Raw genomic sequence first — 24,277 nt, forward strand, 5'->3', positions numbered from 1 at the left:
TGTCAAATCCAAGAAGACAGGCTGAGAGCAATTTGCAGTTGTGAAGACAAACTATAGGCTGAAGGAAACGGGACACAGGGAAGGAGTTCCTTACTCTGTCGCAGCCATCGGTAAAAGTCTTCAGCTCTCCGGTGCTCAGACAGAGCAGCAAACGCAGGAGGAGTGTAGAGGACAATAGCTGAAATCAACTCAGCTCCATAAATGCTGCTATCAATCGTCAAGGGTGAGAAAAAAAAGTGATCTGTTTGATGGACTGGCCCTGCACTGACCGGAGGTGAAATTCAGCTGAGAGACGGGATGTGTGGCCAACCTCTCCCGTAACAATGCCATTTGGCCATTTGCACCGACCCCAGCCACGTGTTTGGGGGTGATTAAGTGCAGCCTGCATTTCAGAATCTGTGCAGAGGCTTAAACAGACCCACTTTCTGGTCAGACAAGAACACCACCAGATGTGACTTAAACACACTTCCTCTTTCAGCCATTTAAAATGTGAGAAATCCCTCCCTTATCTCATCCACTGCAGGGAACTATTTTTATCCTGGTCTTTCAACTGCAGCTCTGAGACACATCACAGACATTCCCACAAAAGTTCCACAGGTTGAGAATGAAATAAATCCCGTGCCAGACAGACTTGCACCCCTGGGCAGGCAGACGGGGCAGTGAGTCCTGTCACAGCAGTATTTCCTACGATCGCTTTGAACTACAGATAAGTTAAGTGGGGGCAGCATGACCGACGGGGCAGAATTAAAATGTGATGAATGTGGCATCTGGTTTCTCTTCTCTATTCAGCTTTCACAGAAGTGAACACAATAAAAAGGGAAGAAGCAAGGAGGAAAAGTAAGAAGAGACAGGGCCCCTTCTGGGAAAATCGAGTCTACTCTTGAATTTTCAACTGTGCCTTCCACCTCGGAAAGCCAGTGACCACTTTTACTGAGCATCAGTTGACAGACACACTGAGTTTGATGCAGGCTGGAGCCAGGCAAAGGGTAGCAGCTTCTGCCCAATCTTTCTGCTGTCTCCCTTTCCCGTTCCAATCATGATAAATATATTTATACTCACTTGATTATGTCAGCCAGACAATGCTCCCCTAATTGGCAGTGATCAGGGTTCCAGAATTGCTTGGGTGAACCTGCTGTCTCTCTATCAGGCAAAGCGATAAAGGGCTGCTAATGCGATCCCCATGAACAATTTCCACTGGGATGAAAAACAAGCCCCCGACTTGTGCATGGCAATGAATTTTCCTAACAGCTCCTAAGAACCAGCCCCTGAGGAACTCAGACTTACATGAACCTGCCCAGCATAGAATGCTTTTATAAATCTTCCCCACCCCCGGCTCGAGTGCATAGAAAAAAACCATAGCCACTTCCTTCTGCGCAAGTTTCTTTTGTTCTTTTGCATTTTTCTTTTATAGCATTTATGGAGCTAACTGTCATTTTTGGTTCTTCTCGGTTCTTTGTAAGTTTCGGGGACAGCTGGCGCACAGTTTACTGCATTTGCCAGCTCTGGTATTTGTAGATATGTATGGGATCTCTGCTGCGTGCGCATGTTAACACTCCACATGCATAATTTATGCATGCATAATTTGGAGCTTGAGTGCATTGGTATATTTTGACATTTAAGTGTGACTACAGTGCTGATCATAAGTAATTGCTCAATAAATATTTATTAAATGAATGGATGCACCAAGAAGGCAAGTGTCGTTCATTCATTCACCAGACATTTGAATGCCTACAATGTGCCAGACACTGGGCTAGATGCTGGGTGTTCAGTGATGCATACGCACAGTCCCTGCCCTCAGGGAGCTCGCAGTCGAAGGGCAGGAGGCAGGCACATAAACAGGCAATCATAAGACATCATGGAGTCTCACCCTGGTATCAGGGTAGCATGCAGCTCCAAGAAGGGAGACTTTCGTCCACTTAGGGGAGCAACTGAAGCCATGGGGGGTCTCCTGAAGGTGCGGAGGCCTAAGCTGGGGCCTTAAATGGTTCCAGACAAAGAGGACAGCACAATCAATGGCAGGAGACAAGAAGTAAGGGAATGTGAGCAGAGAACCAGAAGGCAGATGGTGCTTGAGGCAAGGAGTTGACAGAAACGAAGTGGGAGCTCAGGCAGGGACTGGCTCTTGGGGGCGCTCAGAGAGGAATAAGGAAAGGAGCTTCAATTGTCTCAGTTAGGGCCCAAATTTTTCTGGATTCTGCCAGAATTTGTGCACACATATCTCAAAGCAGAATTTGGACTGGCTTTGAAAGCATTGCTGGGGGGCAGTCAGGAGATGTGGTCACACCCTGAATCCATCGTTAACGAGCTGTGTGAACCTGAGCAAGGGCCAGCTTCCACATGGGTAAGCTGAGCAGGTGGACCCTGTGGGCTCTAAGATTCCTCCCAGGTTTTATACTCTAAGTTACCTAGATTCTCTGAGGTTTACATATAGACCACAGCTGGGCCTATCCCATGTACAAACTGTGGGGCTCTAAATGAATGAGGCTACTTCCAAGAAGCACACAGTAATGTGTTATCACTGTCTTATAGTACAGAGGCAGCTGGGCACATTGAGCGCAATTTTACAAAAATCCACAGGAATGGATCGTTTGATGGAGATATCCTACTGTCCCCAGCCTGGGGGAGGGTCTCATCATCTCAAGTCTGTAAGACTCTCAATTAAATTCATAGCACGGACCCTTGCCTGATTTAGTCTCTCTAAAGGAATTCTTGCCTCACATCCCTTCTGCTCAAAAACTCCCAATGATCCCACTGTACTTACAGAATCAAGCCGAAGTCCTTAGAGTGGCATTCAAGGCCGTCTCCAATCTATGCCCTACCCTACCCACCACGATCCCACCTCAGCCGTGTGGGACTTCTAGCAATGGCATCCAGGAATGATTCTACTGCTCTGCCTTTTCTCACTCCAGCCCCCCACAAAAGGTCCAACTCGAATTCAAGTCCATCTCGTCCAGGAATGTTGTCTGGTTACCCCGATCCCTTCTGAATCCCTAACCACTTACTGATCATGTGATTCATTAGTGATTATTAATTTCACTCTGTGGTTTGTGTCTTACCTCCCCAGCTAATTTGTAAGCCCCGGAGGATAAGAACCAAGACTCACCCCTCTGTCGTCTATGGACCTAGCACAGTATCCCACTCAGGGTAAATATTGGCTGATGATAGGTTCCTATATCATAGCCTCTATGAGACCATGGAGTAAAATCCACAGGAAATATGATGATTATTATTATTGCTATCACAGCACTGTGGCCTGAAGCTCTTTTTCCCTCTTCTTAGAAAAAAGGAACCTCGGAGAGAGTGGTTTGCTGTAACAATTTGGAGTAATGAGAATGTGAAATGTTTTTCCCACGATTCATAAACAGTATTTTACATGTGTTACTTTGGAGCTTAAAGTTCATCCACGAATGAGCTATTTCGCAGATCAAAAGGAGCATATGTGCAAGCCACCAGAAGGAATAATTACTCTGCTAAATTTCGGGAAACTGACCGAAGGCTCCAGCCTGAAAGTAGAAATGCTTTAACATCACATGACCGGAGAGGAACATGAGCGACTGACTTCATTTCTGGCCCCCACATTCGGTTTCTATTGTACATGTTCCACTGAGGAGCACAAGCAATTTTTCACAGAAGAGGAACTGGCATTAAATCAATAAAGAAAATCACCATTTCCTTCCTGATCCAACAGCATTTAAGGAAGCTGAGCTCTGCCAATATGTACAACTGTGCAGAATTTGTAGCTGGGCAGTTAAAACCACCGTCGAAGCTGGCAGCTGTGATTTTCCCAGAAGCAGAGCTCAGGAAGAAAAATAGCTTTTAAACTTCAGTTCCATTTTTGCAAGTTGGATCTGTTCATGAAAAACTGTTCTAAGTCCAGGGTTTTTTTTTTTCTTTTCTTTTCTTTCTTCATTAGTAAAGAACATGATTGTTTCTTTTATCCACATGGAAATTCGTTCTTTTACTCAACATATATTTATTGAGCATCTATCTCGAGTCACGTGCTGGGGATGCAGATGTGGACAAAAGAGGCAAGGACCCTGGCCTCATGGAGCCTGGCTTCTAGTGTAGGGAGAGAGATAACAAATAAGCAAACAAATAAGTAGACGTATGCTATGTCGGGAATAGATAACTGAAATAATGCCAATATCTTATTGTATTTGGAAAATTAATTTCCAGAAAATAAAAAATTAAGACCCCTCCCTGAACATTATCTTAGCTCATCTATGTCACATGTATTAAAGGTAGTTTTAAAAAGGATAACTAGTAAGGGATACATACACTGCTCTTTGCTTGCAATGTTGACATTCCCTACTGCCTTTAAGGGGGCATATGTCCCTGAGGAGAATTTTTAGGAGAAGGATTTGTGCCAACTTGTATTTGCTCCACTACAGCGTTGTATGGCATGATGGCCCCCACTGTGTCCTACGCTGGAAACCTGGGATTCCTGTTGGACTCCTCCCTCTCTCTTCCTCTTCTTTCCCAATCTGGCAGGACTCTCTAATGAGTCTTTAAGCCCCATCTTTTAAATATACCTTAAACCAACTCCCTTCTTTCCATCACCCTCTCCTTAGTGCAGGCTCTCTCCACGACCTCAGCATCCTATTTCTCCTCCCTGATTCTAGGCTCAAATGTCTCCAGGCTCCCCTCCTCATTGCTCCCAGAGTGATGTGTGTAAAACACGACCTCCCCTGGCTCCCCACGCCTGTAGGATGGAGCTCAGGCCTCTTGGCCTGTTCCCTGCATGCCTGGCCCCAGCTAACCTGAGCAGCTTTGTGTTTCTGCATCTTTCCTAGATCCTGGGCCCCAGTCATGCCAGCACCATGGAATGCTCCCTGGTGATATAACATGAAATTGTTCCTATGTGTTTCTTCTTTCTTGAATACTCTTCTTCTTTCCCCTCAATCCTTGCCATCCTTTAACATGGCTCAGAAGTTACCTTCTCTATGTAGCCTTCCCAGACCCACCAAGTAGAGCTGCATTCCCCCTCCTTTCTACCTAGAGCGTATCCTGGCCACCTCCTCCTTCAAGTACAGCATCTGATGGAAGACTTGCGATGGTTTGTTTACTTCTGTGTCTTCCCTCCCAAGCTGTAAGCTCACCCAACTAGGGAGGGTCTTATTTGCAATCTTAGAGCACAGCACTGTGCCCGGTCCATAGCAGGTCCTCAACAAATATTTGATGAATGAATGGACGAATGAATGAGTGACCTATGGTCTCTTCTGGTTTGACTTGTGCTAAAGTATGCATTTGAGAATTAGGTGACTACAGAAAAAGAACAGAGTAAAACCAAGGACTTAACTTGGTCTTGTGAACAACAGATTCTAAACATTTGAGTTAATGGACTGTAGATGATAAGGAATTTCAAAACCAAATTTTCCTAGACAATATTTCTGCGTGTACTAAATCTGGAGATTGTTGAGAAGTTCCAATAAACGATTAAAGCTTGTAAAACAGAACAATTAAGTAATTTGGATCATTTACTGCAGAAGAGTCACCTGAAGAGACTTAATAATGGCTTTTAATGAAAGATTGTACTCCAAGGACGGCTACACCTCATCCTTCTGCATGCACACAAAAGAAGAAGAAATGAGATTAAAGTGCTACAAAGATTAAAGTTAAAAACAAACAAAAAAGAACTCAGTGCTTTCTGACTGGGATATATGAGCCCATTTCAAGTTATTATTACAAATAACTCACGTGTGTCGAGGGCTCACTCTGAACCAGGCATTGTTCCAAATGCTTTACCATGTGTTATTTCATCTAATCTTCACAACAAACCCGTGCGAGTTAGTTTTACTTATCTTATTCCAGTTTTACAGATGAGGAAATGGAGGCACAGGATAGTTAAGTAACTTACCTGGGTCACACAGCTGGAAAATGGTAGAGCGGAAATTCCAGTCTGGGCTGTCTGGCTCCTGAGCCCTTGTTCTTACTGACGCTGCTTACTGCCTTGTGAGAGGCTGAGATAGATGCCAGACCTCCTAAGGATGGAGGCCTAACACTAAGCTCACGAAAGTTCGATGAGTTCATGAGGCTAGTTTAAGTCTAAGTGAGAAAATCCCTGAAGACATTGATTGTGTTTCATGGCCAGGGCAACTAGCTATCTCGTGGGTTTCACTATACCAACGCATTCGCTCACGTGTATTTGTGCGCATACGTGTGCGTACGTGTGTGGACGTGTGCGTGTGCAGAAGTTAGAGCACCCATCTCCCTTTGCTTTCTCTTGGTGAGGTGGCCTACCAGCTCTCGTCTTTCTAATAAGACACGAAGTCACTTTGGTTTGTTTTAGGCAGTCAGCATACACGGTTTAAGCATCCACATTTGTGCATGTATTCATGAGACCTGACATAAATCAAGTCAGATTTAGATATTATGATTTTTACCTCCAGAATAATAAAATTTACTCTTGGGGCTGAAAAGCCAGCATCTTCTTCCCTGTTATTTTTCCAACGCAATCTTGTTCAGCCTTGCTCAGGGACATAAGCAGTGGGGTCAGCACAGAACAGGGGCAGCTTGCAAAGCAATTCATGTGGCCGTTGAAAGGAAGCGCCTGCTCCTCTGATCCGCGGAGGAGAGAGTGATGGAGCCCTGAGCTGCACTCGGGCTGCACGGGGCCTGGAGGCTGTTTCAGGAGGACCTGGACGGCCCAGCAGGAGCCCCATGAAAAGGGTATGAATGAGTCACTAGACTTTTCAGGTTGACTGAGATGACTCTGTTGATTTTCTTTGAATTTAGATGTGTTATCAGCGTTCACACGTTGGGCATAACGGGAAGAGGATGGGCGAACACTTGACAGAGCCTGGCCTTCGGTGGGGTTGTGATAAGACTTGAGGCAAGATGTGACTCTGCAGGGATGTGCTGGTCAGTGCCTGTGGGCTGGGTCCCTGTGTGCATTCAGGGCCCCTCGGGGCCCAGCTTAGTGTCCTGAGCTCGGAGAAAACCCAATGTGACAGGCACAAGTGTTTTCTGACACTGTGCACAAGTTGGCCTGGGTTGCTATTTGCTATCTTCGGGCCTCAGGAGGCACTGTTAATTTGTCACATTTTGCATTCATGGTCTGGGAAAAGCACTTGTTTTCCAGCATCTGGTGCCCCACAATAACCAGATAAATTCTTGGTGCCTTGGTTAGTTGTTTGAGTTCTAGAAGCTCACTTAACCTCTTAAGCCTCAGTTTCCTCATCTTTAAAATGGCTATGACAATAGAACTTACCCCCTTAGGTAGGATTAAATAGATTAATACATGTCAAGTGCTTAGAGCAATGCCTGGTATATAGTTAGCACTAAATTTGTATTTATGGTAATGCATACATTTTTGTTTATACAACTTCTGTTTGGCAGAGGACCAACTCCATTGTTTGCACAGAATAGGTGCTTGGTAAATATTTGTTAAATGTGGAAGGAACCAGAAGAATGGGTCTAGCGGAATACGTGAATGGTAATCCGTTCTGACTGCTCGGTAGCCTGCAGTTCAGGGACAGCCCGGCAAAACTGGATGTTAAGATTTAATCTCCTACAGAGAAATATTTCACAAAAAGGTGGCGTGTTCTGCAATCAAACATTGCTGCAGAAAAGAAAGGAACAGAGGTGACAATTTTGCATAAAGATCACGGAGGAAATGACATGCAGAATTTCGTTGAGGGTTATCACACTTGAAGACCAGGTAACAGGGTCCATGACTCTTGGTCAAATCGACAGAAGTATCGAACAGGATCAAAACCTTCAAAGCTACAAAATATATCGGGTCTTTGAGTCTATAAAAAAAATGAATATGACAAACAGGAGTCAAATCTCTGAACTATGTCTACCTCCTATTGCTTTTCTGATGTTAGCTTCAACGCGAAATGAATCATTTAATTAAAATATAGAAGATGAATAGTATAATGTTTTAGGAACTGGTACAGGATGACAAGAGGACCTTGTTATATTAGGTTGAATCCTATGAAATTGCCACTTCTTTTGGTAAAAAATGGTCAGACTGTCAATTTCATGTGATTTAATCTAATATATTTAAGCTAATCGATACTAAATCAAAACATTTATATTACCTTGCCCTTCACTGCCTTCTAAACTTGACTATAAAACTGGCCAATTTTATTTGTCTTAGCCTCTTTTGCCTCTCAGAATTTGTGCACAGTAGGTGCTAAACAAATGTTTGTTAATTGAGTAGTGTTTTCTGTCATTGTCTCTCAAAAATTAGGCCTAAATTTTGCTACACTACCTAATACTGAGACTGCCCTTAAAATATAATTAACAAAGTGTTAGCTTCATTTCATGTTTCATGATTTAGATAAATCCTTTCTGTTCCTTGTTTGGGCAGCGCTGGGAAGCTAATTAATACATTATTAATATACTGTGGAGGCAAACGAGACTCTGCTTGTGCACACAGCCATGACAAGAATAAATTCAGGTCAGAGATATTTTTGCAATTAAGCAGCAATGTTATTATAATAAGGAGAAATTGTTGTTTATATGACACATCTCTGCACACCAAAACACTCTGTAGACTTAGAAACGAGCTGCGTGGCAGAGCCAGGCAAGCCTTCTCCCGAAGCTTCCAATCATTTAGCGTCCCATTGGGAGTGTCCAAAGTGCCCTGCAATGAACTAGAAATGATAACCCGCGGGATCCCAGGAAGGAAGAGCTTCATTATTATTCATCTAAGGTTTTAGGATCCCAGGAAGGAAGAGCTTCGTTATTATCCATCTAAGGTTTTGTAACAGTTGGGATGGGTCCCAAACTTAGGAGTGTATACTGAAATAGCTGAGCAGGCAGCTTGAAATGGTTTTCAATTCAGAAAATAAACAGCTCCTTCTACGGTCGAAGAGATGGGGGAATGTTCAAGGAGGAGCATGAATAACCCACGAATTATCGCACCTCCTGGGGCCTCAGTTTTCCCATATTTGTTCATCACCTACTAGAGAATATTCATTCTCTATAACATCTGTTGTTGGAAGGATAGAGGGGATTATGCCTTCAAACACTAGGCGTTCTTGCGGGGAGGGAAAACTAGAGCTCTAAAATGTATTATTTTGGTTTTGGTCGGCCCAGAGCTCTGTGAGCTGCCACACTGTGTAAGCGGAGTTCTGAGAACACAGAGTTGCTTTCATTTTTCAAACAGAAGAACCACAATCCTCTCTATGTTTGAATCTTTGTACAAATCAAATATATGAGCAAGAGAGGGCTCACGAAGTAACTTTTTCCCCACCACCAGGGATTTTTCTTAGAGGGTTTTTTTGAGCACAGAGCATGCACAATTCTGCTTGATTTGCGCCGTCTAATGAGGTCCCAGCCCAAGGTGAGGTGCTCCTACAATAATGTCTTCATGCTAACTACATTCCAGAATGGCTGGGGCAAGAATAGTCCCAAACATACTTGAGGTAATAACTAGTCATATATCCAGAAGGCTAACCGTTCAATCAAAGGGAGAAAAAAAATTAGCATATCTTAAGAAAGGTTCCAGTGGTTTTGTACAAGAGCTCTCATTTAAGTCTACAAGAATACTTAAAATACTGATAGAGCGAGGTAATTCTATATTTCCCTTTTTAACTCACTGAATGCCCCCGATTTCAGGGTGCAATGGCTGAGAACAAGAGGCAGCTGGCAGGTGAAAGGGGAGAGTGTGTTGTTAGGGAAATTGGCTGGAGTTGTAGGTTAGGGGCCTGTGCCAGGACTGCATCGCTCAAAGTTGGAGCGGGGGGGCCTGGGCTGCTGATGAAACAGCAGAGGCGATGCTGGAGAGTCTGGCATTGGATGAGGGCTCTGGGCCAGTCTGCTATTATAGTAACAACACAGCTTTAATCCATGATAACAAGAAATCCCTCAAACGACTCTGTATCAAATCACTATAAACAAGATTACAATCTGCTGTCGTCGTGCAGAGTCTGTAACCTTGTCTGATCTTTTCCCCAACTTCCCATTTTTCTATGATTTCCAAGGAACACAAAAGAGTAGCAACTGGCAACTATGCCCATGGCTGTCTGTTTGAAATGACTGAAGTCATCTTTTGTTTAGAAGTGCATAGTATTTTGCTTTATTTTAGACATATTTACTGAGCACATGTTATGTGTTTGGCAATAGTTATATGGCTAAACATTTTAGTGATGATTCCCAAAAAAGATTTTCTGCTCTGCCAAAGGTAAAGCATTAAAATAAAAGAGCTCAAGGTGTCTTTTAATAAATGTGCTAAAAAGTGGTTCTTTTCCTCCTCCAAGAGCCCCACACTCTGCACAAGGAGTTCCTTTCAATAAGGATGCAGTGCAACATGGCATCGTGTGAAACACAGTCTAAGAACTAACGATTTCAAGGGGTACCGCTGTCAGTAGATAAAATACAGCTAAGCTGGGACGTGAAGGATGACTTTTATAATTTAAACTAGAGGAAAACTTTTAGGCTGAAAATCAAGTTGCAATGAAAGTTACTCAACTCACTAACTTTTAAATAGAATGGGGTCTTTTTATGTTCGTTTTTAAATATAAAACATTTGAAATGTAGAGAAAAGTACAGAGAAGAATAATCAAAAGTGTACGGGTACCCAGCACTCATAGGGTTTTTCTGAGGCTGTTTAACATGCCCTGTTCCATTTCAGAGGGGTCCAGAAGTTGCTCAAGTTAGAACTTTTCCACATCTGAGAGCAGCCTCGGGGGATAAAGGTAGGACATTTTTGGCCCATGGAATTCTCTCCTTTATCCTCAGGCTCCTATACTTTGAGCTGTTACTGGTGAGGGAAGGGGAGGACCTGGCCGATGCTAGGACAGCTCCTGCCCTTCAGCAGGTCACAGTCGATTCAAGCAGATCGATACCCACATAAATAGTTCTAACAGAAGGCTGACATGTGTGCTGAGGAGAAAGAGATTAATTCTGTCTGAGGAAGAGCCGGGGAGAAGGGGCAGGTTTGGGGACAGCCCTTGAAGGTTGGCTGGGATTTTGGAAGGTGCTTATATGGGGGTTGTGGGAGCTCAAGCAGGAGTGAAGGCCTCGTTCCAGAATGGTGAGCAGACACGGTCTTTGGAACCGAGTGTATGTCCTCAATGAAATGGGCGTGCTCTGGCTGTAACAAATGTTGAAGGCTTCTAGCCTATTGATGGAGGGGTCAGTGCCTCAAATTCTCTGATTCTCTCTTCCAACTGTGCTACCGAGTCTAACCGAATTTTTATATATCATCCAGCTGCTTTTTAAACCCTAAAATCATCTAATACAGTAATAATTTACTTTTGGAGAGCATGTTACAGTTTACAAACAGCTTTTTAATACACATTATTACATTTTCTCCATATAGCAGCCCTGTGACACCACAGGCTCATCTCCACAGCTATTTCCTTTGACAGTAAATACTAGTTATAGAAACTACTAGCTATGGAAATCAGAAGAATTTCCACTAGCAGCCTTATTATGTTCGAAGTGCAAACCAGGATAAAGTCAGCAATTCGGGAGAAATGAAAGGAGGGGTCCCAAGATAGCCAGAGATTCAGGGTCCTGGGAGGATGACGAGATGGTGCCTTTGGAAATGGAGAGTGACGCAGAAGAGATGAGCACACAGTGGGAAGTAGAGGATGGAGTGAGGGGAGGGTGGTGGTCCAGCGCTGGGGGGGGCGGGGGGGGCGGGGGCAATGGTACTTAGCAGTGCTGAGCACACAGCAAGCTCATAGTCAATACCTGTTCAACCACTGGTGGGGCTGGGTATATATCTTGAGCAGTGCCACGTGAAACACAATTCAAAAATCTAAAATGGTGGTTTTTAGAACATGAGGATAGAATAACATGAATCTTTTTTATAACACTGAGGAACGAGAAGAGTAGTTTAAGCCCGAAGAAAGGGAGGGATGCTCACCTCATTTTATACATCTATGTTCTTTCTCATTCTGCAAATTCCTCTTCTATTGTAACTTTGATAAACTGTTTTTCAATGCACATACTGAAGTGGTACACGTTTGCAATGACTTTCTAGAAGCTAAAACAACCACAACACCATGATGGTTGTAATCTAGTTGGAATAAATCTTCCTGACATTGGATGCATCAACATATCCATTAAGCCGGCTGCAAATCAATTTACTTTCCTACTTAGAGACATGATGTGAAATGAAATTAATCCAGTTGCAGCAAAGTGAGAGAATTCAGTTGACTAAATCCCTTTCCGAGGAAAGAACTTTTGTTTTGCAGCTCATTTGAAACAAAATCCACATGGCAGTATAATGCCTTCTCTGCAACTGAACAAATGCATTTATCCCAGTTTTATTTACAGTTAAATTCACTTCAGAGCTATTTTATTTGATAGTGTATTCAACGTCCTTAGGTGAGGGTCACAGGGAAAGCATTTGCAGGACAATCAAAATATTACAATGGAGCTTAGCCTGAGGCCTATTGCTCCAACTACACGCTGAACTTGGCAAAGACTGATAACTCCTTGGAGAGAGAAGAGAGAGGCTAATAAAACCCAACAAAACCATGCATATTCTTTTATTTTCTCCCTTCTTTGCTTTCCATGGTCAAAAGGGCGGTCTACACATAGTGTGTATTTAATAAACACATTTTGGTGGTGACGATCTCAAGCAGGTAAGACTTGGAACGGGTCCGGAGAGCCACAAAGGGATTAAGTGGTTGAGCAGAGACTCTTAGGGTGACGTGCTCATGAAATTGAGATTCTTTGGCCTGGAGAAGGGAAGGCTGGGTTTGGCTGTTGTCCAGGTAGTCTGTGTTATTTGCCGCTACAGAATGTTAGAAAGCTCATTGTGTGCAGAGTAGGATGAAATTAAATCGACTTACATCCCAGTTAGGGGATTTAGGGTTACAAATGGGGAAGAAGGTTTGACTTGGATGGATTAGAAGGCATCAATACAGGTCCTTAAGAAGGCTTTCTCTGGAAATTTTACAGCTGAAGAGTAGATAATCTTTCTGAAATGATTTAGGGGCCATGCAGTAGGGAGATGACCTGGAGGAGCTCTCAAGTTCTATTCCAGTTCTTAGCCCACGGGTTTTCAGCAGCCAGTGTCAGGACCCCGCTTGCTTCCTGCCCACCTTTCTCCATAGCTGGAAGCACCTGACCCCTTCCTGCGAGTCCACCACGCGGTAGACTCAGCCCTAAGCCTTTTCTTGGTTGGGAGGGATTTCAGAAGCTCACTCCAGCTGAACGCCCAGCTAACGCTGCTCAGGCCATCCCCTGCTGCTGGCCTGGCTCTGAAGTGTCCCAGTTCTAGCAAGTGGCATTTTGCCTTGATCCTAAGGCCACATCTTACTGGAGTTACCTGGAATCCACCGTATACTCCTAGGCTAACACCTGAAATCCTTTCTTGTTTTGCAGGTCTAACACGATTTTGAGATTGTATCTGGTATCCACTCTAGGACTGAAGCTTTGTGTCTTCTCAGCCCACATCTCACCCAGCTCATAGGTGGGGTCCAGTCTCTGAACCCAGCCCTGTTGCCTAGAGCCGACTGTCTTTGTGCACAGAGCACTAGTGGCTGGCAGTCCTAGATGCTTTTTCTCACCTGCAGCTGGATTCTCCACGCCCTGCCCGCCATGTCCCCATCATCATCGCTCAGGCCACTAACAGTCTATTTACGCTTTGCCTGCCCATTTCATGACATGCCACATGGCTCCATTTTCCTACGGCATCTCATTACGTATGGTTGCACATCTGAATCTTTCTCTACAGACCACATCACTATTGACATTTTGGGCTGGTTGAATCTTTGTTAGGGGCTGTCCTGTGCATTGTGGGATCCTTAGCAGCATTGCTGGCCTCCACCCACCAGATGCCAGTAGAACCCCCCAACCTCAAGTTGTGACAACCCAAAGTGTCTCCAGTCACTGCCAAATGTCTCTGGTGGGGAGGGGTATCAAAAATCACTCCCTGTTGAGAAACCTTGCTCTACAAGAACCCAGAAAGGCAGGAGTATTTTAAAGCCAGTTATATACACTTTGAGAAATAGCTGAATGTACACAGAGTATTGAAGTCTGGTGAAAAAAAATTTTTTTTAAAAGATTGGCACCTGAGCTAACAACTGTCGCCAATCTTCCTTTTTTTTTCCTGCGTTTTCTCCCCAAATCACCCCAGTACATAGTTTCATATTTTAGTTGTGGGTCCTTCTAGTTGTGGCATGTGGGATGCCGCCTCAGCATGGCCGGATGAGCGATGCCATGTCCACGCCCAGGATCGAACTAGTGAAACCCTGGGCCGCCAAAGCAGAGCGCGCGAACTTAACCACTCAGCCACGGGGCCAGGCCCTGGTAAATTTTTAACTAACAACTCTAAACTCTTAATAAGCACCAAATGAAATTTTGTAAGTTTTGTATTATGACACAAGGTAAAGCGGGGTGAAATCTCTTCACCTGAGGTCAGTTCTTCTCAGATTTCATTGTACATAAGAATTACCAGGGGAATCTTCTTAAGGGTCAGATTCTGATTCAGTAAGTTTGAGCAGGGTCTAAGACCCTCATTTCCAACAGACTCCTAGGTGGTGTCAAGGCTACTGGTCCCAGATCTCACCTTCAGCAGGAGGGCCCTAGATCAAAATGATTGCTAAAGGGTGGGGGAGGGGCTATTTGAATCTTAATGATCACAAGCTCATGAGAGCAACATTAAAATTTGCATTAGAATGACAGATTAGAAAAATGTGGATGCTCCCTGTGCCTTTCTACAGTGAACGAAACTGCTCACAGGGATGTTTTGAAATGTGACATTTCCATTAACTTAAAACTGTAAATATTACACAGTTAACTGTGAATCCTCTGCTTTGGCCTGAAATGAAAGCCTATGAACTACTAAGCTGGTTTGGCAAGACTTTTAGAGGTTTCCAAAAGTCTGACAGAAACCCCAACCTTAAGTTCTTTGTAGTCCTTGTTTTACTAACGGAAGAGGCTGGGGTGAAGATGGGATGGGGGGAGGGGCGTGAGAGAGGAGAATCGCTTGAAACGGGGGCTTTGCAACGACACAGATATGCCTTAAGGTGTTTGCTCAAATTACAGAGAATTGTGCACTGAAATTATACTGACATCACATGGTGTTACTACAACCCCAAATCAGATAACACAGAGCTTTAAGCAGTTGCAAAAATGAATGTTATTTACTGTAACATATAGTGAGAGGGATATACTATATATACTGTAATATATAGTGAGAAGGATAATCAGATCTTTGGAAAGCTGCTGAGAGCCTGAAACGAAGTTTTCCTCCTTTCACATAACACCGCCTCTGAGGGACTTTCCCTTGGAGTTCTGCAGACCTGCCACTTGCGTGTCCTTGGGAAGGGAATGGCCATTCCCACTGGTTTCTATTCTACGGTGAGGAAGATTGAGGCTCACTAGTTTGTCTATAGATGTAGATTTGTCCAAGGTTGCTGAAAATCCATTGAGAGGGAGGAGATAATAAAGTCCTGAGTCTTTGGAGGCCTCTTCCAAGGGATCCAGACGGAGACTCACGATGCCCTCCTCAGCAAGTCACTGCTCACCTGCTGGGAGGGAAAACTAATCTGCTGGCTCTGAAACATTTTCATAGATTGTTATCAATAGGGTCAAGTATAATAGGGATAAATTTCTCTACATTTAAACCTCTGTGCCTACTTTTTTTTTCTTTAATCAATAGTGTAAGTACAGAATATGGAAGGTCTGGCTTAATGGTAGCGTATGGGAACTCATGGGTTTTAGTTGACCACAATTTCAGTATGAGTCAGCAGTGTGACATGAATGCCAGAAAGGCTAATGTAATCTTCAGTCGTATTAATAGAAGTATAAGGTACAGATCAAGGGAGGCAACTGCTCCATGGAGTTCTGCATTTGTCAGACCCCTCTTGGAGAACTCTTTCCCATTCTGGGTACCATGATTTAGGAGGGGCCTTAAACCGGAGTCCATCAGAGAGGAACGCTTAAAATGATGAGAGCACACAAAACCACATCATAGGAGAGTAGTTAAAAGAACCAAGGATATTTATGCTCGAAAAAGAAGATTGACAGAGAGACATAATTGGAAGGGAGAGAAGAGCAGGCTGTCTGGGAAAAGAGCTTGAGGTACAATTTCAGTGGCAGAAGTTTGATTTCTGGATCCCCAAGAAAAAAATTCATAGGAGTCTTCTCAACTCTTTGTCATTTGTAAAATAAACAGATCTTCAGCGAAGAAGACCTTGTTCCTCCTGTGATTTCCTTGACGTGTGCAAATTTGTGGGTGCATTTACGCCACTTTGCCTAGCCGTCCTCCCCTGCCTGCAAAGGGCACCTCCTTCAGGAAGGCCTCTCCGCAAAGCCTCTCCTCCAGCTGCTTACTCCGTTATCTCCTCGTCATGAGTTCTGCATTGCGTTAGCATCTTTCGTTTGTCCTAGTTTCTCTAACAGCTTGTTAGTTCCTTAGGGAAAAGGACCCTATTTTCTTTTTGTTTTTATTACCCTAAATGTTTTCAGTACATCTGGGTACTGTGATTATGGACTGAGGGGATGTCTGCTGACGGCAGCCAAAAGATAAATTAAAGTAACCAGACAGGTAATTTCTTATAGTGTCTACATGACAAAGCATTACAGCTTGCTCTCTTGACAATAATAACACCTAATTGACCCTTCACTTCAGGAAATAATATGAGCTGACAAAATTGGCTGTGTAGTAAATCTTACTTTTCCCTACATCTTGCATTTTAAAATAAAAGTTGTGTATCCATGGTGGGGAAGAGCAAAGTTTGCTATCTAAAAGCTCCGTCTTCCTTGTTCCAGGTGTTGAGAATTACTCTCCAGCTAGGGGATTCTTTGACTTCACACTGTCTCCTTTGTTTATTTGGATATTCACAAGTTACCAAGAGTCAAGTCACATCCTCACACAGTAACTGGTTTATAAAATGGATTAGTGGGCTATTTAACGATATTGGTCTAGGATGTAGAAATTCCACAAAACGAGTTTGTTTAAACGAGAAAGCACCATGTTATGCATTTTACACATGAGATATTGCATATGTATATTATATCGAAGATCTGAAAAAGCTTTCGGGGTAACAACGCATATCTCATCCCAAGTGTCCTCTGTAGCAGGTTAAAGAACGGCGTCATTTCACTCAAGGACAGAGGAGTGGATGGGGGACACTGAGTCACCACGAGGCTGAGAACAGAACTTAGAACACAGGGGCTAAGTTCACGCTCCCCCACTCTCATCACTGTTCAGTCTTACCCCGCACAGTCCCACGACCTGCCACGGCACACAGCAAATGACACACTTCTCTGTGAGAAGTTGATGTAACTCCACTTACCAGCCCGAAGTTCACTTAGAAAATTCAAAGAGCAAAAAGACTGAGAAACAGGGCCCCCGATTTCCTATCCCTGGCTGTCAATAGCAAATAGAGACTGCCGCCTTCCTGGAATCGGGGTAGCCCGTCCGCGCTAGCGGTACTCCGCCCGGACCAGGCCAAAGGCCGAGAGCCGGCTGGTTCCTGCGAGGTGAAGCAGACTCTCGGTTCTGAGGTTCCATTGTTTGACAACTGATGTCATCAAACCCTAGTTAATGACACACGGAGCATGAGAATCTTCTGCTTCTTTTAGCTTCCTGGAGAGACTCGGAATTAAACTGGGGCTGTGTCACAGATTTGCTGTACTTGGCAACACATGCTATGGACACTTTTTATAAATCTGAAACAAACGCTAACATCTAAGTTTGTCCTAATTATATGGACCCAAAGATTCTCCAAATACCTCCAAAAGTAAGGGACTTGGTCACGTCCTTTCTTGTCTCAGGGCTTCTGCAATCAGTGCCGCAGGCCCTCTCGTGGGCCTCCCATTTCCAAGCACATTTCAGGGACATTAAAGGAAATAACTCTTAATAATGACAAATCAGGCGGAAAGTTTGAGTCCTTCAAGAGGAATAACCTTTTTAGAAGGATAAAGTCTGATCAGCCCAAAATAACTCTATCAACATTATTTACTTCCATATTATGCTCTGAACTGCCCAAGAGGGTTAAGAAAATATCGTGGTATGTCTATCTGATGCAGAGCACAGAGTTAGAGCAAAATCGCTGTGAGACAGTCAGCCCTGCAGGAAAATGAAGCAACCAGCAGAATGACACGCAAGCAGGCCACAAACGCGCTGCTGATGTTGATCGTATCTAACAGGATTTGGACACTGCAAAGGAACCCATCGTGAACTGGACGCCAGCTCTTATGACCTACAGGGAAGGGTTGACACGTCTTGCCATCTAGCACAGAAAAAGGAATTTCCCTCTGTTCTCAGACCCAGTGGGATTAGGTGTTTGCAACAGAAAACTGTAGGGGCTTCAGAGGACACGTGGTCTAACCTCTCACTTGACTGAGAAGGAAACTGAGGCCCAGAGAGGTTCCAATGTCTTATGCAAGATCACATGGGTAGTTTCTGGTCAAGCCAGAATTCAGATTTCCAGAAGTGCCATCAAGGGTTCCTGTGTCTCCAGAATGCTGTGCCCAGAGCACGTAGTAGAAGGAGCCTTGGGCTACAACTTAACAGCCTTGGTACTAAGTCTCGGCAGATGGAGCAAAATTACCTTGAGCAGGTTGCCAAACCTGTGAGCTTTGCTTTTCCCACTTTGCAGCATGAGAGATAAACTATGTGGTCTGTCTACCTCAAAGATCGAAGCCAGATCAAATGAGATAATGTGTGAGACTCTTTTTAAAGCTACATAAGGCTCAGGGTAAAATAACTCCAGATAAAGGAAATTTTTCCTGTCAAGGGTAAATGGATGGACCCCAGGGGATCCAGGGACCATCAGAAATTCTGTGTGTAGGTGTGCACGGATGAGTGCTGGGCACATTTTTTTTTTCTGGGGAGAATTTCTATAGCTTTCATCAGCTTTCTAAATGTGTCTCTGATGCCCCCTCCATCCCCCACCTCACCACCGCCAGGAAGAACATATGTGCTGCGGATATCAACATATTGACGCCCAGCTTAAAGGGTTGATGCAACGTATTAAAATATGACAGTTTTCTTAGATTTGATGTATGGCTGAGATCTTCCCACTAGCCTTACTGATTCAATAATCCATATTTTTAGGATATAAATCTACTTGGGGGGGGGAGCTAATCCAACCTCACGTTTTGCTCCATAAAGTGGTAAAAATCTATGACCGATAAAATGATGAATAGAAATTTCAAATTACAAATCAACCAGGTTTTTTCTACTTACGTACTTCCCTAGTATTATTTCCTAGTTATTTTAAAAGATTTTTCCTTGAAATCATATTTAACAAGAGAACTATCTACTCATTATTTACTGAGTTCCTACTGAGTTCTCAGCAGTTTGTTTCCAGTATTTTCCTGTAGAGCACTAGACAAAAGAACAAATCATAAGCCATTTGCAGGCTGCCACATGAAGCTTGTGGTTCTGGAAGGCTGAGAGGTGTGGATAAAAACAAATGAAAAAGTATTATTCATGACCAATTGATCAATTAGGCTGCTTTTCATTAAAAAACACAAAAAGGCAGGGCCAATTTAGCAATGACTGTGTTGGAAATGCAGAAAACATTATTAATACTGGATTTTTTTTTCTCATTTATTTTTAGTTCTCTTTAGAAAATTACACTTGAGAGTTTTCTGGAGTGGCAATTGAAGGAGCAAATAAGAAAGCACTAGAACACTTTTTTACTGCTAATGAGGGGTAGGGACCAATACCCAGTCTGTAAGGCCTTTCCGTATGTAGTTGTATGTTTCAGGAGCCACAGGCTGATTTACAGAATATCTGAGTCTATGAGATAACCAACCAGGCAACTCACCGACTAACAAGTCTCATCTATCGTCCCGAAAGAAACGCAATGTGATCTTTATAAATCTGACAGTGGCCATACTCTTGTGTTTTAGTGGTAATATGTTACGCAGCACAGGAATGTGAAAAATGAGAGGGATTTTTCCCCCTTGACTATATCAAAATATCATCTTCTGCCCCAAGGCTCTGAGGCCTCATAACTCCCCTCTTGTATTATTCTTTTCAGTTTTTTTCCTTCCTATTCCTTCATAGTTCTACATTTTTCAGCTTCTAGTATTATCTTTTACCTTTCAAGTTTCTTCCACAGAGCCTTAAGCTGTATAAATGCAGTAAATATACTCATCTATGCTTAATAGAGTGCTATTATTCAGACGAACGAGACCTAAAATAAATCTGGTAGCAACGCTCCCAGATTTTCAATAAGTTAAAACCTGACTGGTTGGGGGTGGGGATGGGGGTCCTGTTACTGATTTCCATTCAGTTGCATTTGTTACCACTCATTACAGTGCCAGTCTTCAGAGAGAATGCTCTGGAATCAGACTGCCTGGGTTCAAATCCAGGCTCTACCGCATACTAGCTAAGTAACCTCTCTGTACCCCAGTTTCCTTACTTTCGAAGGAGGATAATGTAAGCACTTACTTCATTGTGCCATTATGAGAAGCCAGAGTGAATACCTGTAAAGTGTTAGACCAGGGCTCGGCACTAATAATAACAGCTCCTGTTTTAGGAGCTCGACATGGATCAATTATGTAATCTCCTAAGCAATCCAATGAGAGAGGTACATTGTTACTCTCATTCTATAGCCTAAGAAACTAAAGCACAGAAAGACCAAGAAACTTGTCTCAGCCGGCCCAGTTGGTAACTGGAGGATTGGCCTCAAACTCAGACCATCTGACTCCACAGCAAGCACTCAGTAAATGTGACATTATTATTATTGTTGTTGTTGTTATTATTATTACCTGAACTTATACACTCAATAAATATCTGCTGTTGTTGCTGATAATGATGAATTTGTATATCTAATCCTTCTTCAAAGTGTTCAAAAATGTATATGACCCCCAACGGAATAGGCAAGGTTATCACCTAAAGCCATTGGGTGAAGTTGTTGGGAAATCGGATATTACTACAGCGTCGAAGCAGCATCCCTCTAATTACTTGTTAATTGCAAAGGGCACAAAATTACCTTTACAGCAGAGAGATCCCTGGAGCGAGATCATCCCTTGAGCCATGATCACACTGATCATCGCAAACAGAGAGACAATCTGGCATTATGTTCCTCCTGACGAGATGCAGTACGGAGCACCTCGTAAGAAATGTTCAATCAAAACTGAACCAGTGCTTTAGTCCTAACTTGGTGTCTACAGGAAATATAGGGGGTACGGGGACAATTAGATGACACCGTGAGGCAGCAACAAATTCAGAACGGGAGACATTGTGCATGATAATTGGCCTAACCTTAAAAAAAATCCAATATCGAATAAAAAGACATAAAACCCAAATGCAAAAATGTGCTTTTCTTTTTAGAAACTTAGATCCTAGTTGTTTTTTTCCTTTTAAAGGGATGGAAGACATTCGGGGGACAAATGGCAAAGGTTAGATATGGCCTAGATATTAGACAATATTAGGGAATTACTGTGCATCTTCTTAGGTATAATGGTGATATTACGGTCATATAGGAGAATGTTCTTATTCTTAGATGTGTACCGAATTATTTAGGGGTAAACTGTCATTTTGTCGGTAACTTACAAGTAGTGCAGAAAGCAATACATATCGATGGGACAAATGTGGCGAAAAGTTAACAACCGTCGAGTATGGAAGTATTCACTGTACTAATATTTCAACTTTTCTTTAAGTTTGGACATTTTCTTCATAAGATATATGTCTTACATCTTCTTTGGAGAGCACATAAGACTTTTATCTTCATGTGCTTTGCTTCTTTTAATTCTCTAAAATGTTTGCCTGTGAATGCATACTTAAAAAGAAAACTGTTTTTAAAAATTATTTACCAGATTCCTATTGGCTCAAGCTTATTGAAACCTAATATTAACATTGTTGAAGAGAACTCAGCACCTAATACAGGGCCTGACACACAGCAAATGCTCAATAAATGTTTGTAAATGTTTATTTGTTAAACGAGGCTATGCTTTCCTGAGAATTGTAAAGTGGCAAAAAAAAAAAAAAATAGACACATGAGACTGTGTTGTTGCTTTACAGATCAAGATATGCCGGGCAAACACTTGAGGTGGACCAAACGGGGGCCAATCGACCCTATCCTTTGATTCAGATAACTTAGGTCATGAAGATTCTTGACCAAGTCTTGAGTTTGTTTTATGAAGGCAGGAAAATGAAAAATCTGTCCCTGGGACTAATCCAGCAGCAACTGCTACTTGTTTAAGAAATCCTGATGGAATCCCACTCAATGACACATTTTTTACAACTGTAGACTTTTCTTGCTCCAAGAAAAGAGGCAAGTTCTGCTCAAGTTTAGACATGAACCCTATAAGTCAACACCAGCAGGTGTTAGTCTCTGGGAATTGATAAATTTGTGGGAGCCAGGGTCATTATCAACTCTTCCAGAAGGCAGTGGTTCTAAAAGAGATGGCTTCAGGCAGTAAGTGAGATATATTTGGTACAAGAGGTGGGAAGAAAATGATCAAAATTCAAAGACATCATTTATAACGATATCATCTTGCATTTTCATAGTGCCTTTTTCCTAAGGCATTTCATATCTACGTTAACTCATTTATTCTTACAATATCCCTGTGAGGTGGACTTAGAACAATTGAAATAAAAAAAGAAAAGGGATTTTCATCAGGGCCTAAGGTGAGGAAGATATTCACAAGAATATTATATTAGTCATAGAGAAATTTCTTCATATTGAACAAATCGATCACCTCCTTTCCCCCTGCTTCAGTGAAGTCATTTGAAAAAGATAAAATCAATTACAATTTAGCGAAAATAAGATTACGGTTTACTACAGGGAAGACATTCAAAGTTCAACCTCAAAAGATAGTTCTATTCAAGGATATAGGGCTGACTCTCTTTACCAAAAAAACACAACAAGTTCTCAAAAAGGTATGGATCAGAATTTTAAAAACTTGAAATTTAAACGCACTTAGATGGTTCTCCATGTACACAGTGTTCCTTATTTAACAGTGGGTCCTTTTTCAAAGAAGAGCACTTTAAATTATTTTATAAATGTGAAGTTTTATAAACAATACTAGGTTGCTAAAGCAGAGTGTGCTCATACTAAATGTTCTTTCTGAAACCAAAAATGAGAAAGAACAAAAAAGAGGAACCCACTAAAGAACTAAACAGTCTATGATAAATGCAGTTGTATGGAACGAAATATTCTTCACCTTGATGTTTCCCGTCCTTGGATGACATAACGTGAACACATGCAATCTTTTCCACTGAATTTTTAGATCCTAAACATTTTCCCTCCTCTTAATTTATCAGGGGATGCACATTTTCAGTAATGTGCAAATTAAGTTACATATATTTTATTAGCAAGGTCTAATTCCAGGTATTTAAATATGATATTTTTAAGTTAGTGAAATCTTTGGTGGGTGTATTCAATCCTCATGCTCAGGAACAGATGGAGCAAAGAGCATAAAGGAGTTGTCTTCAGACTCAGTCTCAACTGGAGACAGTCTTAGGATGTAGCGTTAACTATTAATAAAGAGACAAAGATAGACAATACCCCCTCAAAATCTATTTCAACATAAAGTTTTCTTTTTGTAAAGGAACCAAACGGGCATTCTTTGTAAAGATAACGTAAATACTAACAGAAGTAGAAATGAAAGCAACGCGAGAAATCCGGACCTCACAGGACTAGTGTTCATTCATTGCTGCTCAACCCTTCACCTCCACCTCCCAGTGTGGATTAAACGCTCGCTATGGTGAGGTGGAATTTCACTTCGGCAATCCCAGGGTCTACAGTCTCCCCCTGAAATGGCTCAGAGCCAATTAGTGGAGTTTTTTGCGTAATGGGCTGGGTAAAGAACGAGTCTTCTCCTAGTTCATTTGCCAGAAGTCGAACGCCATCACCACAAACATTGTTACAGCAGAAGATTCAGAGACCTTAGCTGATGGACCAAAATACTAAAAGCAATGTTTAGAAAGCCCATGGGATCCATTTTAATTAGATTTGACTCATAGAGAACATTCTGCAAATTATAATAAAACTGTTCAAGATCTCTAGAGTATGTGGACCAATGGAGTACAATGACATACCTTTGAGAAGAGAAGAGGCTGACTCTGTGTCTTGGCTTTGACACCGAGTTATTAGAATCCTCTCTTGCAAGAAGGAAGATGAATTCAAACATCAAAATTACTGCATTTCAGAGTACAGATCCACCTCGTGCTGTCTTCCAAGTACCACACTCAAAGAGGGTACACGCTCACAGCTCCATGAGTCGTGTGTCCTCCTCCCCGCTTCTGACTCCCTCCTCCAAACTCCCCCCGGTCTGCCCTGCAGTCTGTAGGCAAACCACACAGGAACTAGCAGATACGGGGCTTCGGAGAGTTGGGTGTGAGCCCTAGATTATGCGGTTTTGTTTTCTTGTTGCCAGAGTTAAAGTAAAA

At 42.6% G+C, this 24,277-nt stretch overlaps 2 protein-coding genes across 6 annotated transcripts in view; one reads left to right on the forward strand and one right to left on the reverse strand.

The window, feature by feature from the left end:
* The window catches only part of GRAP2 (GRB2 related adaptor protein 2), a 62,438-nt gene extending 38,165 nt beyond the window's left edge, over nt 1–24,273 (reverse strand). The window contains exon 1 of the mRNA XM_014858956.3: nt 23,927–24,273. The gene's annotated coding sequence lies outside the window, so the exon portion shown is untranslated. The remainder of the gene's footprint in view (nt 1–23,926) is intronic.
* ENTHD1 (ENTH domain containing 1) overlaps nt 1–24,277 on the forward strand; it is a 152,502-nt gene that overhangs the window by 28,427 nt on the left and 99,798 nt on the right. The window lies entirely within an intron of this gene.

Source organism: Equus asinus, chromosome 4 (assembly GCF_041296235.1).
Source record: "Equus asinus isolate D_3611 breed Donkey chromosome 4, EquAss-T2T_v2, whole genome shotgun sequence".
Classification (NCBI taxonomy): Eukaryota; Metazoa; Chordata; class Mammalia; order Perissodactyla; family Equidae; genus Equus; species Equus asinus.